Genomic DNA, 14,623 nt, shown 5'->3' with positions numbered 1-14,623 from the left:
CGTCCTTCGGGGGAGGCGTCAAACCGAGGTCCCGACCCTCCTTGGCCATTAGGAAACCCCAGGGCGTCTCTCAAAAAGAGACGCCAGGGTTGTCCCTCTGGTGTTAGTGCTCCCCTTTACCCATCAGTCGGGGTCTCCTCCTAATCCCCGTCTCACCTGTAACAATCAATGACGAGGCCCCCCTGTCCGTGAGATTTAGTACTCGCGCAAGAGACCGGGGGCAGAGCGCGAACGCGGTCCCCCGCCCCCCACAAAGTGCGCGCTCCGGGTTCCCTCTCGGGGCCCTGCAACACAGCGGAAGGGCAGCGAGAAGGAGCCTCTTGCTCTGACGCCGCAAGGCCACAAGAGGGCGGAGGCGCCGCGCGCCCGGCCGACGTGTTGGACCGGTGCGCTTTACGTGCTGAAATAAACACGCAAAAGCCCCGAAATGTTTCCAGAGTGCTGTGCACTGGAGGTTTTTGTCTGGTGAAGACTTGCCTGGTGCTCCTCCGTGCAGATTGTTTGTCCTCCTCCAGTGCGGGACGAGCCAACACAAGGGAGCGCATTCACCAACATCCAGGCACGCAATGCGATTTGGAAAGCAGCTCCTTTCCAAAGAGTGGCACACGAACGATCCTTCAGTCCCGCTCGGGGGGCATGGAACCCCCGCCACACACAGCTTCAAGTAGCGAGTCAGGCGCCGGGGCTTTCGCTTACGGCCACACCACCCTGAATACGCCCGATCTCGTCTGATCTTGGAAGCTAAGCAGCATCGGGCCTGGTTAGTACTTGGATGGGAGACTGCCTGGGAATACCAGGTGCTGTAAACTTTTGCTCTCCCGGCCAGCAGGGGTCGCCGTTGGTGCCGTAGGCTTTGGGAGGAAAACCTGCAGGATGGAAAGGTGATCTATAGCCTCATCTCTAGAGATGTTTTGTTGCTGTGGCATGTGTGTGACCCATATTCAAAAAAAAAAACCCGTCTGTAAAACGAATATCGAAGCTGCCTCTAAATCTGCAAATTAAGATGAGTCGATAAACCACTCGTTTTTCGTATAACTAGACATATATTCATTTGCTACCGATTTCATTCATTGAGCACGGATACAATAGAGGTACAGCCATTCACTGTTTGACATGTCTGCACTGGTACAGAACCGAGCAATCAGAAAACGGGTGAAACTGTCTTTAGACTCAGCATACAGTACCGAGGCCCCCCATGACCAAATAAAGGCTAACCTCGATAATCAGCCTAAAGAACGCAGACTACAGCAAAACGACTGACTTTGAAAAGGGAATGAACGTCCGGAAGGAGTAGTGGAACTAGCTTGAGATGCTTCTCCGGACCCCTAACTAAAAGCCAGCGAGAACCAGCAGTGGCGTCCACTCCTGTCGAACCGGGATCCTTCCGCAGCCACGCAGCTCGTGGTGTCCTAACCTTCCTGTATCTGATTTTGGACCAAGCACATCAGGGGAGAGCGCGAACGCAGTCCCCCACTACCAGAAATTATGCAGTCGAGATTCCCACATTTGGGGAATTCGCAGGGGTCAGCACAGCCGGAGTGCAATGGCCGAGCCTCGCCCTGGGTGAACCTCCTTCTTGATCAAGGTATCTCCCCTGCCAGGTAAGTATGAGTTAAACAGGCCCCTGCAAGCGGCCCGCACCCACAGCACAAATCGCGCAGCCTAGGCCACCTCCTCGCCCCGCACGCCACCGCCTCCTGCTGGGCCCACTCTTTCACACACTCACACGCCACACTAACACTCAAAAGTGTGGGCAAAACGAGAAAACGAGCGCGCCGTTTCCTACACATCTGCAGTCGCCGTTGCGCATTCGCAGCATGTCCCGGGATGCAATTCGGCCTCATTTGCATAACTCCAGACCGGCAGATCGCCACGCAAGCTCGCGACGTGCGCCTGCCACACACCGAACAAACCTTTTCAGCAATTTCCAAAAAAACGGGCCTGCTCGCCTGCCCACAAGGCTCCGTCTCTTACCTGCTCTCCAGAGCCTGCTGCCTTCTGTGCTTTTCTCTCGGCACCGCTGCAGTGCACACAACTCCTGCAGCGGGAGGGGGGGAGAAATTTCCCGCACTCCGCCGCAGGGAAGGCTCGCTCCGTGCGCACACGTCCTTTCGATGCCAGTCCAACAAGTGCTCCGCATTAGCTGCGTCGGGGCTCCGGCGTGTCGCACCTCACCTCACCTCGCACTGCCCCCTCCTTGAATGTCTGCCGCTGGGCATGCCCCACTCTCCTCCGCCTTATCTTATCGCGTGTGAGCACCGACAATGGCCACAATGCCGGGGAATGGCACCTGTAAAGTGTTAATTGGGGCACAGGAACAGCCCGTCTCGTCTCGGGGGGGCCGGCTTCAGAGACAATACAGCAAACACAGCGGGGCGGGGGAAGAAGACGACACCACACATGCGGGTACATTCAGCTCCGGCGGGAACGAGACATTTGTCGGTCTTTTCAAGTGCCGAGAGCCGAGCAATCCTTCACTTGTATCGTTTCTCCCCGGTGACTAGATCTGGCCCTGCGACTCTCGACTGGGCTCACCCCCGGGGCAGCCCAGCAGGTGTGAGCCTGGCCAGCACCCGGATGGGAGATTCCACCCCGGAAAAGCTCCGGTTGCTGCTGCTCCTGCAAGAGGTGTGACTGGGACCAGTAGGGAGCGCTCACCCTGCGGGCTGTGTGGCTCTCTTACGCCCCAGCCTCCTGATGGCGACACTCTGCTGCACAAAAAGGCGCCGTCCTTCGGGGGAGGCGTCAAACCGAGGTCCCGACCCTCCTTGGCCATTAGGAAACCCCAGGGCGTCTCTCAAAAAGAGACGCCGGGGGTGTCCCTCTGGTGTTAGTGCTCCCCTTTACCCATCAGTCGGGGTCTCCTCCTAATCCCCGTCTCACCTGTAACAATCAATGACGAGGCCCCCCTGTCCGTGAGATTTAGTACTCGCGCAAGAGACCGGGGGCAGAGCGCGAACGCGGTCCCCCGCCCCCCACAAAGTGCGCGCTCCGGACTAATGACTGAACGAGCCTGGTGAATACTCATCACGTGGCACAATGAGAGCGTGCAGTCAGCTGTCCAAGGCAGCAACCTCATTGCTCGTTCAAAAGAACACGTACTGAAAACTCATCACCACTATGTCGTAAATGAGCACCGCGATCGCTTGTTGTCATGCGTCCTTACTTGGGAAATGCAGAAGCAAAAACTGCCCTCTCTCAGCCACCGAAACGTGTGCGGCTCGCCTTGCACTCTCTGCGCCTCGCATATTTATGGAGCTGTCTGCTCTTCTTTCTGTTGAAGTACGCAAGTTACGGGGCGTACTGCACACTATGATGTGCTCAATGACAGCTTTCAAGATTTGAAAACTATGAGCTTCATTGCTCAAGTCGAACGAATGTGGTTGTTACGCAATTGATGATCAAACGCACATATTCTAACGATGCGTGAGAGTATGTTCTAAAGGTCCCTGGCTCGATCCCGGGTTTCGGCATTTTGTTTCATCGCGCCCTTTGTTTCTCTCTCCAGCGCCCTCTGCCTAAAGTGACGCGTCCCTTTCTCAGCCCGAAACGCAAGCGAGACACCAGCAACAGTCCCTACAGGTTTCCGTAGTGTAGCGGCTATCACGTTCGCCTAACACGCGAAAGGTCCCCGGTTCGAGACTGGGTGCAAACAGCTTCTTCTTGCACGCTCCTGCACTTCACAGAGGTCTTGAACCACCAGTCATTTGTTCCCAATGTATTTCCGGTGCCTTCATGCACTCTTGTACCAAACACATGTTTTTTCTGTACCTGGAGCCGATCATTTGCAATTGGGCTGTGCCGACAGACCAAGACGAGCTCTGTCGGCTCAAAAGCAGCGCAACACCTGCGAGAACAACAGAAAGATTAGCATCCAGCGGGGGCTTCTCCCAAGATCTAATCAAGAATCGACTCCAGAAACAGGGCTTGGCGCATTGTTCCATACTCCGACCACTCTTGGTGTAAACAGGTCCCTCCTGGTCTCTGCATGAAATGCACTTTCCTGCGTTTGCTTTGGTGTAACTGGCTTCCCATGCATGGGCGAATGTGAAGAAGATCCTTAGTAAGTCATTGAAGAAACCCGAGAAGAGGTCGGAGTGGTCTCTGTCGTTCATCAACGATCCAGTCAGGCAGTACTCCTCTGTAAAGCGCCGTTCGTTCACATCAATTGGCTTTTTTTTGCCTTCATTCGTGCAAGTAGTAAAAGCAGACGCCCCTATTCTGCCGTGACCCGGATTCGAACCGGGGTTGTTGCGGCCACAACGCAAAGTACTGACCACTATACGATCACGGCGAGTTACCGATACACACGTGGCAGGGCGGAAAAGGCTGTGCTCTCTTCGTGTGACATAATTCGGGAAAGTCCTGACGTTGCATTTCAACTGAGCCCCAGTATACATCGACCCTTCGACACTCTGAGTGACAACTCTCTTGCGTGTTTTCTCATATTTATGTAGTTTGCTTGCATGATGCCCGGAACAGCAGGGTTGTGCACTCCCATATGGTCTAGCGGTTAGGATTCCTGGTTTTCACCCAGGCGGCCCGGGTTCGACTCCCGGTATGGGAACGTGTCAATTTTGCCTCCTGCTTTCCAAAAGATCAGCACTGTGTACGAAGGAGCCGCATTAAAACTACTCAACGTGCAAAACGTGCGAGAAGAGGGGGCGCTTGTTTCCAGCCGAAACTTCTCGCGTGTGAGACGAGCTGACCATCGCTGCAGGAGGTGGGAGGGTCACTCTGGTAGACAGGGCTGACCTTCAGCAATAGGATTTATACTCTCCAAGATGATATTTGCACTTTCTGGAGAGGCGATTTTCTCCACTTCAGTAGCCCGATTTCGTCGATTGCGTGGAGAGGGCTGTAGAATGTGGCGCCGTCTTTCCTGCTCCGTCCATGACAGGCATGCTGGTCTCTGGAGAGAGAGCACGGTCCATCAGCGCACCCCAATAAAGGCACTGGAAGCAGCTGAATCGCATTGGCGAAGCTCAGCGCTCGGCCGCTGGGCACATCTGACCACAGTTTCCGTAGTGTAGTGGTTATCACGTTCGCCTCACACGCGAAAGATCCCTGGATCGAAACCGGGCGGAAACAGACCAGACTTCTTCTGTCGCCACGCACAAAAGGGGATTGGGGATTCGCCTAGTGCTGTGATCGAACAGACCCACTCACCTCTTAGTGTGGCGGGATCTGCACAGTGCATGTCGCAGCGCATCCTGCTTTCACTTCAATGCGCGTCCTGATGTACCCCGGTCTCCCGCGTGACAGGTGGGGACAGGTGACAGGTCCACGTGACAGGTCCTATACTAACGAGGAAGACATCACTCTCTCCGACCCCCGGCATCGTGTCCCGACCCACCGTGCTGGAAGCCGACTCGTGCTGTGATTCCTTTACGGAGCAGAAATGACATCCGAGGAGCCGAGAGATCATTTCAGCATTTCGCGTCTGAACGGAAAACACAAACGACCAACTCGGAATGATTTGCCTTTGACGCTTATCAAAGCGTTCTTTGTGCATCGAACAGACCCACTCACCTCTTAGTGTGGCGGGATCTGCACAGTGCATGTCGCAGCCCTCCCTGCTTTCACTTCAATGTGCTTCCTGATGTCGAGTCGTGTGCCGTGCGGAGGCTCTGAAAGCGAGAGCAATGAAAAGGTGCACAACGCTGTGTTAGAAAACAGAGAAATGAAAGGCAGTCCTTTCTCTAAGGAGGTAAAAGAAAAGCTACTCCCAGTCGGGGAATCGAACCCCGGTCTCCCGCGTGACAGGCGGGGATACTTGCCACTATACTAACGAGGAAGACATCACACGCTCCGACCCCCGGCATCGTGTTCCGACCCAGCGTGCTGGAAGGCGACGCGTGCTGTGATTCCTTTACGGAGCAGAAATGACAACCGAGGAGCCGAGAGATCATTTCAGCATTTCGCGTCTGAACGGAAAACACAAACGACCAACTCGGAATGACTTGCTTTGGACGCTTTTTTTAAAGCGTTCTTTGTGCACGACAACTGCGCCGCCTAGCAGATACAAATGGGTTGTACAACTTTGAAGTAGCAAATGGAAGAGGGCTAAGCCTCCTCTCTTTTAGCCCAGGTTCGATCTGTCTCCCAGAATCACCAGGGCGCACGCACACACACACACCTGTGCCGTTGAAGTACTCTGCTTCATTTCTAAGGGCAACTCAACATTCACTCCTACCCCGAGTGCAGAAAAGACAGCGTCTGCAGCAACAGCAGCTCAGGTCTCTGCACAGGAGCTAAGCTGCCCCCATCTCCTCTGCTCTGCGGCTCCTACGGAGTGGAGTCCTGCCTGGAGCTGTGTTTGCAGGCGGCGGCTCCCCGCACCCTGTCTGTGCGTCGTGTCCAAGAGCTCCTGGGAGGAAGAGAGAGCCCTCCGACTCGGGGGCTTTTCTACGGTCTGTGTGAGGAGGGGCGGGTGTGTCCAGCAGCTTATCGAGCGGAAGCCTGGGGCGGCGGAGAGCTGTGATCGTGCAGACCTTGAGGTGTCACCTCTTTGTCTGCTTTCCCGCCCTCCCTCCGCCCAAGCTCTGCTCCAAAGTAGCCCGGCAACCCCTCACACCTGCACGTGTCACAACCTAAGGTGTGGTCATGAGACACCCATGGGGTGTTGTTCTGTTCTTGCTAATTGTTTCCTGCCCGTCGCAGGCAGGAGTCCATGCGAGGAAGATGCGCTGGACAGAGCTCAGAGGGCGCACCTGGGTGGCTTTCCTTCTGAGTGACGTTCCTGCAACACTCTCCCGCTACTCTTGGTGCGCTCATGCCGCAACACAGGAAGGCTGGAGCAGGTGGCTGTGGGCTCTGTGCACCGCCGAAATAGCTCAGCTGGGAGAGCGTTAGACTGAAGATCTAAAGATCCCGGGTTTCGGTGTTTTGTTTCATCGCGCCCTTTGTTCCTCTCTCCAGCGCCCCCTGCCTAAAGTGACGCGTCCCTTTCTCAGCCCGAAACGCAAGCGAGACACCAGCAGCAGTCCCTGCAGGTTTCCGTGGTGTAGCGGCTATCACGTTCGCCTAACACGCGAAAGGTCCCCGGTTCGAGACCGGGCGGAAACAGCCTCGTTTTGCACGCTCCTGTACTTCACAGAGGTATTGAGCGACCGGTCATTTGTTCCCAATGTATTTCCGGTGCCTTCATGCACTCTTGTACCAAACGCACGTTCCTTCTGTATGCGGAGCCGATCATTTGCAATTGGGCTGTGCCGACAGATCAGGACGAGCTCTGTCGGCTCAAAAGCAGCGCAGGACCTGCAAGAACAACAGAAAGATTAGCATCCAGCGGGGGCTTCTTAGTGAGCCCAAGATCTCATCAAGAATCGGCTCCAGCAACAGGGCTGGGCGCATTGTTCCATTCTCCGACCACTCTCGGTGTAAACAAGTACCTCCTGGTCTCTGCTTGAATTGCACTTTCCTGCGTTTGCTTTGGTGTAACTGGCTTCCCCTGCATGGGCGAATGTGAAGAAGATCCTTAGTAAGTCATTGAAGAAACCCGAGAAGAGGTCGGAGTGGTCTCTGTCGTTCATCAACGATCCAGTCAGGCAGTACTCCTCTGTAAAGCGCCGTTCGTTCACATCAATTGGCTTTTTTTTGCCTTCATTCGTGCAAGTAGTAAAAGCAGACGCCCCTATTCTGCCGTGACCCGGATTCGAACCGGGGTTGTTGCGGCCACAACGCAAAGTACTGACCACTATACGATCACGGCGAGTTACCGATACACACGTGGCAGGGCGGAAAAGGCTGTGCTCTCTTCGTGTGACATAATTCGGGAAAGTCCTGACGTTGCATTTCAACTGAGCCCCAGTATACATCGACCCTTCGACACTCTGAGTGACAACTCTCTTGCGTGTTTTCTCATATTTATGTAGTTTGCTTGCATGATGCCCGGAACAGCAGGGTTGTGCACTCCCATATGGTCTAGCGGTTAGGATTCCTGGTTTTCACCCAGGCGGCCCGGGTTCGACTCCCGGTATGGGAACGTGTCACTTTTGCCTCCTGCTTTCCAAAAGATCAGCACTGTGTACGAAGGAGCCGCATTAAAACTACTCAACGTGCAAAACGTGCGAAAAGAGGGGGCGCTTGTTTCCAGCCGAAACTTCTCGCGTGTGAGACGAGCTGACCATCGCTGCAGGAGGTGGGAGGGTCACTCTGGTAGACAGGGCTGACCTTCGGCAATAGGATTTATACTCTCCAAGATGATATTTGCACTTTCTGGAGAGGCGATTTTCTCCACTTCAGTAGCCCGATTTCGTCGATTGCGTGGAGAGGGCTGTAGAATGTGGCGCCGTCTTTCCTGCTCCATCCATGACAGGCGTGCTGGTCTCTGGAGAGAGAGCACGGTCCATCAGCGCACCCCAATAAAGGCACTGGAAGCAGCTGAATCGCATTGGCGAAGCTCAGCGCTGGGCCGCTGGGCACATCTGACCACAGTTTCCGTAGTGTAGCCTCACACGCGAAAGATCCCCGGATCGAAACCGGGCGGAAACAGACCAGACTTCTTCTGTCGTCACGCACAAAAGGGGATTGGGGATTCGCCTAGTGCTGTGATCGAACAGACCCACTCACCTCTTAGTGTGGCGGGATCTGCACAGTGCATGTCGCAGCGCATCCTGCTTTCACTTCAATGCGCGTCCTGATGTACCCCGGTCTCCCGCGTGACAGGTGGGGACAGGTGACAGGTCCTGTACTAACGAGGAAGACATCGCTCTCCGACCCCCGGCATTGTATCCCGACCCACCGTGCTGGAAGCCGACTCGTGCTGTGATTCCTTTACGGAGCAGAAATGACAACCGAGGAGCCGAGAGATCATTTCAGCATTTCGCGTCTGAACGGAAAACACAAACGACCAACTCGGAATGACTTGCCTTTGACGCTTATATACCTCTTAGTGTGGCAGGATCTGCACAGTGCATGTCGCAGCGCTCCCTGCTTTCACTTCAATGTGCTTCCTGATGTCGAGTCGTGTGCCGTGCGGAGGCTCTGAAAGCGAGAGCAATGAAAAGGTGCACGACACTGTGAAATAAACATTAATAAACGCATATATAACGTCGAAAACACATCTAACACTAGGAGTATACAGCACTCTGCACAGTGTACGAAGTAAATTATTTTCGCAGTAATTAATTATATTTACTATATTTATTATACACGTGTAAATTAATTACTGCGAAAATAATTTACTTCGTACACTGTGCAGAATCCCGTATACTCCTAGTGTTAGATGTGTTTTCGACGTTATATATGCATTTATTAATGTCGTCGATTTTACGGTTGCAATTCGACGTTGATTATACGTCGAGGCGACGTATATATACGTATAGCCGTATTTTCGCCGTGAATATACGTATATTCGACGAATCAATGCCCACAGCTTGGCATACAAGGGTTTTGCGGAGGGGTCTTGCCACCTGCCTGAAAAAAAAAACAGTAAAATGTTTGAGTGCCTATAGAGTTTCTATTTTTATTTTCTTGAGAAAAGTTGATACCATTTCCTGGAAACCCCGTCCCCCATCAGTGCGCGGTGCCCGGGGAAAAATCTGTAGGGGGGCGTCTGAAATTCTGAGCGGGGGTGATATTTCGGTTGAAACGGAGCTGTACGGTGCAGCTACCCAAATGAAATCTCGCAGCTATGCCATTAATTAGTGCTTTATGATAGAAGATATCGACTAGCAATCTGGTATTTGCGATGAAGTTCAGTTTCACATTTTTCGTCACTCTCACTGGAGAGTATTGCCTGGAGCGAAAAGTACCATAAGCGTTCATTTTTGCAGCTACATGGACGTTCTGAATCGTTAAGAAAAAATGTTGTAAAACCAACAGAAAGCACAGACTGCTATAACTAGTCCTAGTTATATAACGATTTTAAGTATAATGATAAACTACTGCAAGGAATCGGTCCACCTGAGCAAACAGGATCGTAATGTTGACACTCAATAACGACACTGATATGTGCAGTTCCTGGACGGATAGCCCTCCTGCCCATCAAACAGACTGAGTGACTGTTCCTGTCATTTAGTGTTGTCTGACCATTGACAAAGTACAACTATTTTTTTAGGGCGCAAATTAAGTTAGGTAAATCTTTTTGCCCAAAACTGAAGGGGCAACATTCCCCCCTCCCCCCGTGATGCCAGGCCTGTCCCCATCCTATTCCATAATGTCATTATATATAATACCATACAACAGTGACCGATCCTTACTAACTACATGCGTTAAAATTGCACATCAGCTCATAGCAGGGGGCACATAGCCGCGATGTATTATCAATGTTATATTTCAACCATAATATCGACAACATTAATAAACGCATACGTTGAGAAAATATCGAACCCAGCATATTTTCCGGTTATATACCACAATGCATTGCTAGTATTCGTTGGTCACAATTTTGGACACGTTTTTCAAACGTAGAAGTATATCCGCAAATATCTCAGCAATCCTCTTTTGACGAGTAAGTATGAACAATAATAATACTATCTGAATACATACAGATCTTTCTTAATATTATTTTGATTAAAATAGTACGTGAATAAGCAAAAAATGGCACATAAAATAGTGTGAATGGGGAAGATGACACAAAATCGTTTTGCCGTTTCTCTATTCTTATTCTATGTTGTACTTTCAAACTTTGGGTACTCTTTAATTAGGACAGACTTTATTGCTCAACTGCTATGATGCAAGCCAAATTTTATACATTTATTTCAGTTTTGAGCTTAGTAAACCGTTCACTTTTTAGATTATACTAAAGAAGATATTCATCATCATTTATTTGGGAAGTAATATTATATAATTTTCTCCTAGCTGCGGTGCTGAAGTCCCACCCTACATCAACAGAAAAAGAAATAAAGGAGCATGCAATGTGTTACTTGAAGAATGCATATGAAAGACAGGGGGCCAGGAGATCTGGACACTGAAAATAATAGGTTTTTGGTTCTAACTGTTAGGACAATTAGACAGGGTTTGCAAATAGTGGAAAAAAATCATCTTAACTTCCATTGTAATATTTTTTTTTCTTGGAAATATAGAAGTTGTACATTTTAAAATGTATATTTGAATCAAAATGTGGTTTTGAGTTAGTGTGTTAATGTAATTAGTTTTGTGTTTGTCATTACTATACTGTATATTGCCATGTTACCAGAATTTGTAGCTGAAGTTTAAGACTAGTTGTGTTTTTTATGATTATTGCCCATATGTTGATTGTTGATTGATTGTATACAATGTATAATTTGAAATACGTATGTTTCAGGTGTGAATGTGTATTTTCAGAATAAATTTCTAAACCTAATCATTGGCTTGATTTACTTGTTTCTACACCTATAAAATCTATCTTTGATGTATAATAGACCTCTAATGTTATCCGTATAATAGACCTCTAACCATATACGTATAATAGACGTCTAAAGTTATCCGTATAATAGACCTCTAACCATATACGTATAATAGACGTCTAAAGTTATCCGTATAATAGACCTCTAACCATATACGTATAATAGACGTCTAAAGTTATACGTATAATAGACCTCTAACCATATACGTATAATAGTCCTCTAAAGTTATCCGTATAATAGACCTCTAAAGTTATCCGGAACTCCAACCATATATGTATTATAGTCCTCTAAATTTATCCGTATAATAGAACTCCAACCATTTATGTATAATGAACGTCTAAACATAGACGTATAATTGACGTATAACTTTAGACGTATATTAGAATTTCATTCTAGACGAATTGTAGACCACATTTAGACGTCTAAGGTATACGTTTAATAGACGTATATTATACGTCTTTTGCCCACTGGGAAGAGACAGACAAGAGAATATTTCTACCTTTCATGTGGACTACGTGTTGACTTACTGATCGGAATAATTGAAAAGTTCGGGTCATATCCGATGCAGTGCGTGCTAATTAGAACAACAGCAACGCTGAGCTCTCAGCACCGTACTGAGCCCAGGTGTTTTTCTAAAGCTGTCAGGTGCAGTTCATTTACAGTACGCCCCGTGTCTCAACGGTAGGACGGAGTCAAATACTGCCTCGACACGCAACAGCATTATAATAAACCGCAGGACTTGAGGGCTGTTCTCTTTGAATGTTCCAAGGCATTCGTAAGAGCGTAGGTCAAGGGCCATTCGTGCATCTCCTGTAACTCGAGTAAAAATGCTATTCAAAGTGCAGTGACTGAAATCGTCGTCCACATGTCTCCGTTGTTGATTTCTTTCTGTCTAAGAAAGTTCTATTTTCATGTCCGAACGGGGAGACTTTATCATTCCAACTTGAAGCCACCCTTAAGTACTCTGAGGTGTGTGTCTGCTTACACGTATGGCGTAAAAGGTTTCTTAAACGGAGAGCGAACTTGAAAAAAGTTGCCGCCGCCTCGCACTCCCTGTTCGATTGTAGCAAGAAGCCAACAGCTGGCGTATTTACTGTAATCGTGGCCGAGTGGTTAAGGCAACAAACTTGAAATCTGTTTGGGTCTCCCTGCGCAGGTTCAAATCCTGCCGACTACGGTGTCCTTTGCATTTGCTCTCGTGCGTGCATGAAAAAGGACCAGCGCTGTTTTGTTTTCGCTGGGACCTTTAACACTCTAAATCGCCTAGACCCACTGCCTTGGAAATCGATTCTTCAGCACCCACGAGTGACGCTTTGCAGCTGGACGCAGATAACGATGCTTTTCTGCAACGAGCTTTCCAGCTGAATTTTCTCGGCAGCTCCATACTGAACCTGTTCTCCATTGCAACATAGCGGAGGCTCGTCACGTCTATAGCAAGGCTGTGTAGGACCGCATACGCCACAGTGACTTGTACACAGACCACATGAAAGGCAAGCAAAATACACTTTTAAAATTCCAAAGACTCACAAGGTCAGAGGAACAGCGATGACCTGAACAGATCTGTTACAGAAGTCTAGGTTGACCTTTTTAGAGCTGTACTTGCATTTTTGTTTAATAGAAGATCAAATCTACTCGCATGTACCAGCACCTTACAGTTTATTGATGTTAATTCTATTTAAGTAATAAGATTGCTAACGATGTTTGACTTTAGCCGGTGTTTTTTAGAACAAATTGCTTACTCTTCTGTAAGGAATACGCAGTACGTGCCTTTGTCAGTCATTGCTCACCATACCTGTAACTTTCTTATCTAACTCACTTCCTCAAATGGTGAAGGTCCACAAACATAAATGAAAAAAACCCTTGTTGTAGATGAGGTGCACAAAAAAGCAGCCCCTGATAGTGTATAACACATTTATACTATTGCAAATAGTATAGAAAATTATATAATATTACTTCCCAAATAAATGATGATTAATATCTTCTTTAGTATAATCTAAAAAATGAACGGTTTACTAAGCTCAAAACTGAAATAAATGCATCAAATTTGGCTTGCATCATAGCAGTTGAGCAATAAAGTCTGTCCTAATTAAAGAGTACCCAAAGTTTGAAAGTACAACATAGAATAAGAATAGAGAAACGGCAAAACGATTTTGTGTCATCTTCCCCATTCACACTATTTTATGTGCCATTTTTTGCTTATTCACGTACTATTTTAATCAAAATAATATTAAGAAAGATCTGTATGTATTCAGATAGTATTATTATTGTTCATACTTGCTCGTCAAAAGAGGATTGCTGAGATATTTGCGGATATACTTCTACGTTTGAAAAACGTGTACAAAATGGTGACCAACGAATACTAGCAATGCATTGTGGTATATAACCGGAAAATATGCTGGGTTCGATATTTTCTCAACGTATGCGTTTATTAATGTTGTCGATATAATGGTTGAAATTTAACATTGATAATACATCGCGGCTATGTGCCCCCTGCTATGAGCTGATGTGCAATTTTAACACATGCAGTTAGTAAGGATCGGTCACTGTTGTATGGTATTATATACAGTATAATGACATTATGGAATAGGATGGGGACAGGCCTGGCATCACGGGGGGAGGGAGGAATGTCGCCCCTTCAGTTTTGGGCAAAAAGATTTACCTAACTTAATTTGCGCCCTAAAAAAATAGTTGTACTTTGTCAATGGTCAGACAACACTAAATGACACGAACAGTCACTCAGTCTGTTTGATGGGCAGGAGGGCTATCCGTCCAGGAACTGCACATATCAGTGTCGTTATTGAGTGTCAACATTACGATCCTGTTTGCTCAGGTGGACCGATTCCTTGCAGTAGTTTATCATTATACTTAAAATCATTATATAACTAGGACTAGTTATAGCAGTCTGTGCTTTCTGTTGGTTTTACAACATTTTTTTCTTAACGATTCAGAACGTCCATGTAGCTGCAAGAATGAACGCTTATGGTACTTTTCGCTCCAGGCAATACAAACCGTGAGAGTGACGAAAAATGTGAAACTGAACTTCATCGCAAATACCAGATTGCTAGTCGTTATTTTCTATCATGAAGCACTAATCAATGGCATAGCTGCGAGATTTCATCTGGGTAGCTGCACCATACAGCTCCGTTTCAACTGAAATATCACCCCCCCTCAGAATTTCAGAAGCACCCCTACAGATTTTTCCCCGGGCACCGCGCACTGATGGGAGACGGGGTGTCCAGGAAATGGTATCAACTTTTCTCAAGAAAATAAAAATAGAAACTCTATAGGCC

At 48.5% G+C, this 14,623-nt stretch overlaps 7 non-coding genes and 1 pseudogene across 7 annotated transcripts; 5 read left to right on the top strand and 3 right to left on the bottom strand.

Moving 5' to 3' along the window:
* Positions 1-690: 690 nt before the first annotated feature.
* On the top strand, positions 691-809 carry LOC148631910 (5S ribosomal RNA; annotated as a pseudogene).
* Positions 810-1,445: 636 nt separating this feature from the next.
* On the bottom strand, positions 1,446-1,609 carry LOC148631909 (U1 spliceosomal RNA). Its single transcript, XR_015934510.1, has one exon. It is a non-coding gene; the product is annotated as a U1 spliceosomal RNA (small nuclear RNA).
* A 2,613-nt stretch (positions 1,610-4,222) lies between these two features.
* trnah-gug (transfer RNA histidin (anticodon GUG)) lies at positions 4,223-4,294 on the bottom strand. Its single transcript has one exon. It is a non-coding gene; the product is annotated as a tRNA-His (tRNA).
* Positions 4,295-4,495: 201 nt separating this feature from the next.
* On the top strand, positions 4,496-4,567 carry trnae-uuc (transfer RNA glutamic acid (anticodon UUC)). The gene has a single exon. It is a non-coding gene; the product is annotated as a tRNA-Glu (tRNA).
* Positions 4,568-6,995: 2,428 nt separating this feature from the next.
* Positions 6,996-7,068, top strand: trnav-aac (transfer RNA valine (anticodon AAC)). The gene has a single exon. It is a non-coding gene; the product is annotated as a tRNA-Val (tRNA).
* A 574-nt stretch (positions 7,069-7,642) lies between these two features.
* Positions 7,643-7,714, bottom strand: trnah-gug (transfer RNA histidin (anticodon GUG)). The gene has a single exon. It is a non-coding gene; the product is annotated as a tRNA-His (tRNA).
* Positions 7,715-7,915: 201 nt separating this feature from the next.
* trnae-uuc (transfer RNA glutamic acid (anticodon UUC)) lies at positions 7,916-7,987 on the top strand. Its single transcript has one exon. It is a non-coding gene; the product is annotated as a tRNA-Glu (tRNA).
* Positions 7,988-12,428: 4,441 nt separating this feature from the next.
* trnas-uga (transfer RNA serine (anticodon UGA)) lies at positions 12,429-12,510 on the top strand. Its single transcript has one exon. It is a non-coding gene; the product is annotated as a tRNA-Ser (tRNA).
* Positions 12,511-14,623: the final 2,113 nt, after the last annotated feature.

The sequence above is a fragment of the Lepisosteus platostomus genome, unplaced genomic scaffold (assembly GCF_059453375.1).
Source record: "Lepisosteus platostomus isolate fLepPlt1 unplaced genomic scaffold, fLepPlt1.hap1 Scaffold_72_H1, whole genome shotgun sequence".
NCBI classification, from domain to species: domain Eukaryota; kingdom Metazoa; phylum Chordata; class Actinopteri; order Semionotiformes; family Lepisosteidae; genus Lepisosteus; species Lepisosteus platostomus.
The sequence above is the reverse complement of the archived record's forward strand: the minus strand, read 5'-3'. Positions and strand labels throughout refer to the sequence as shown.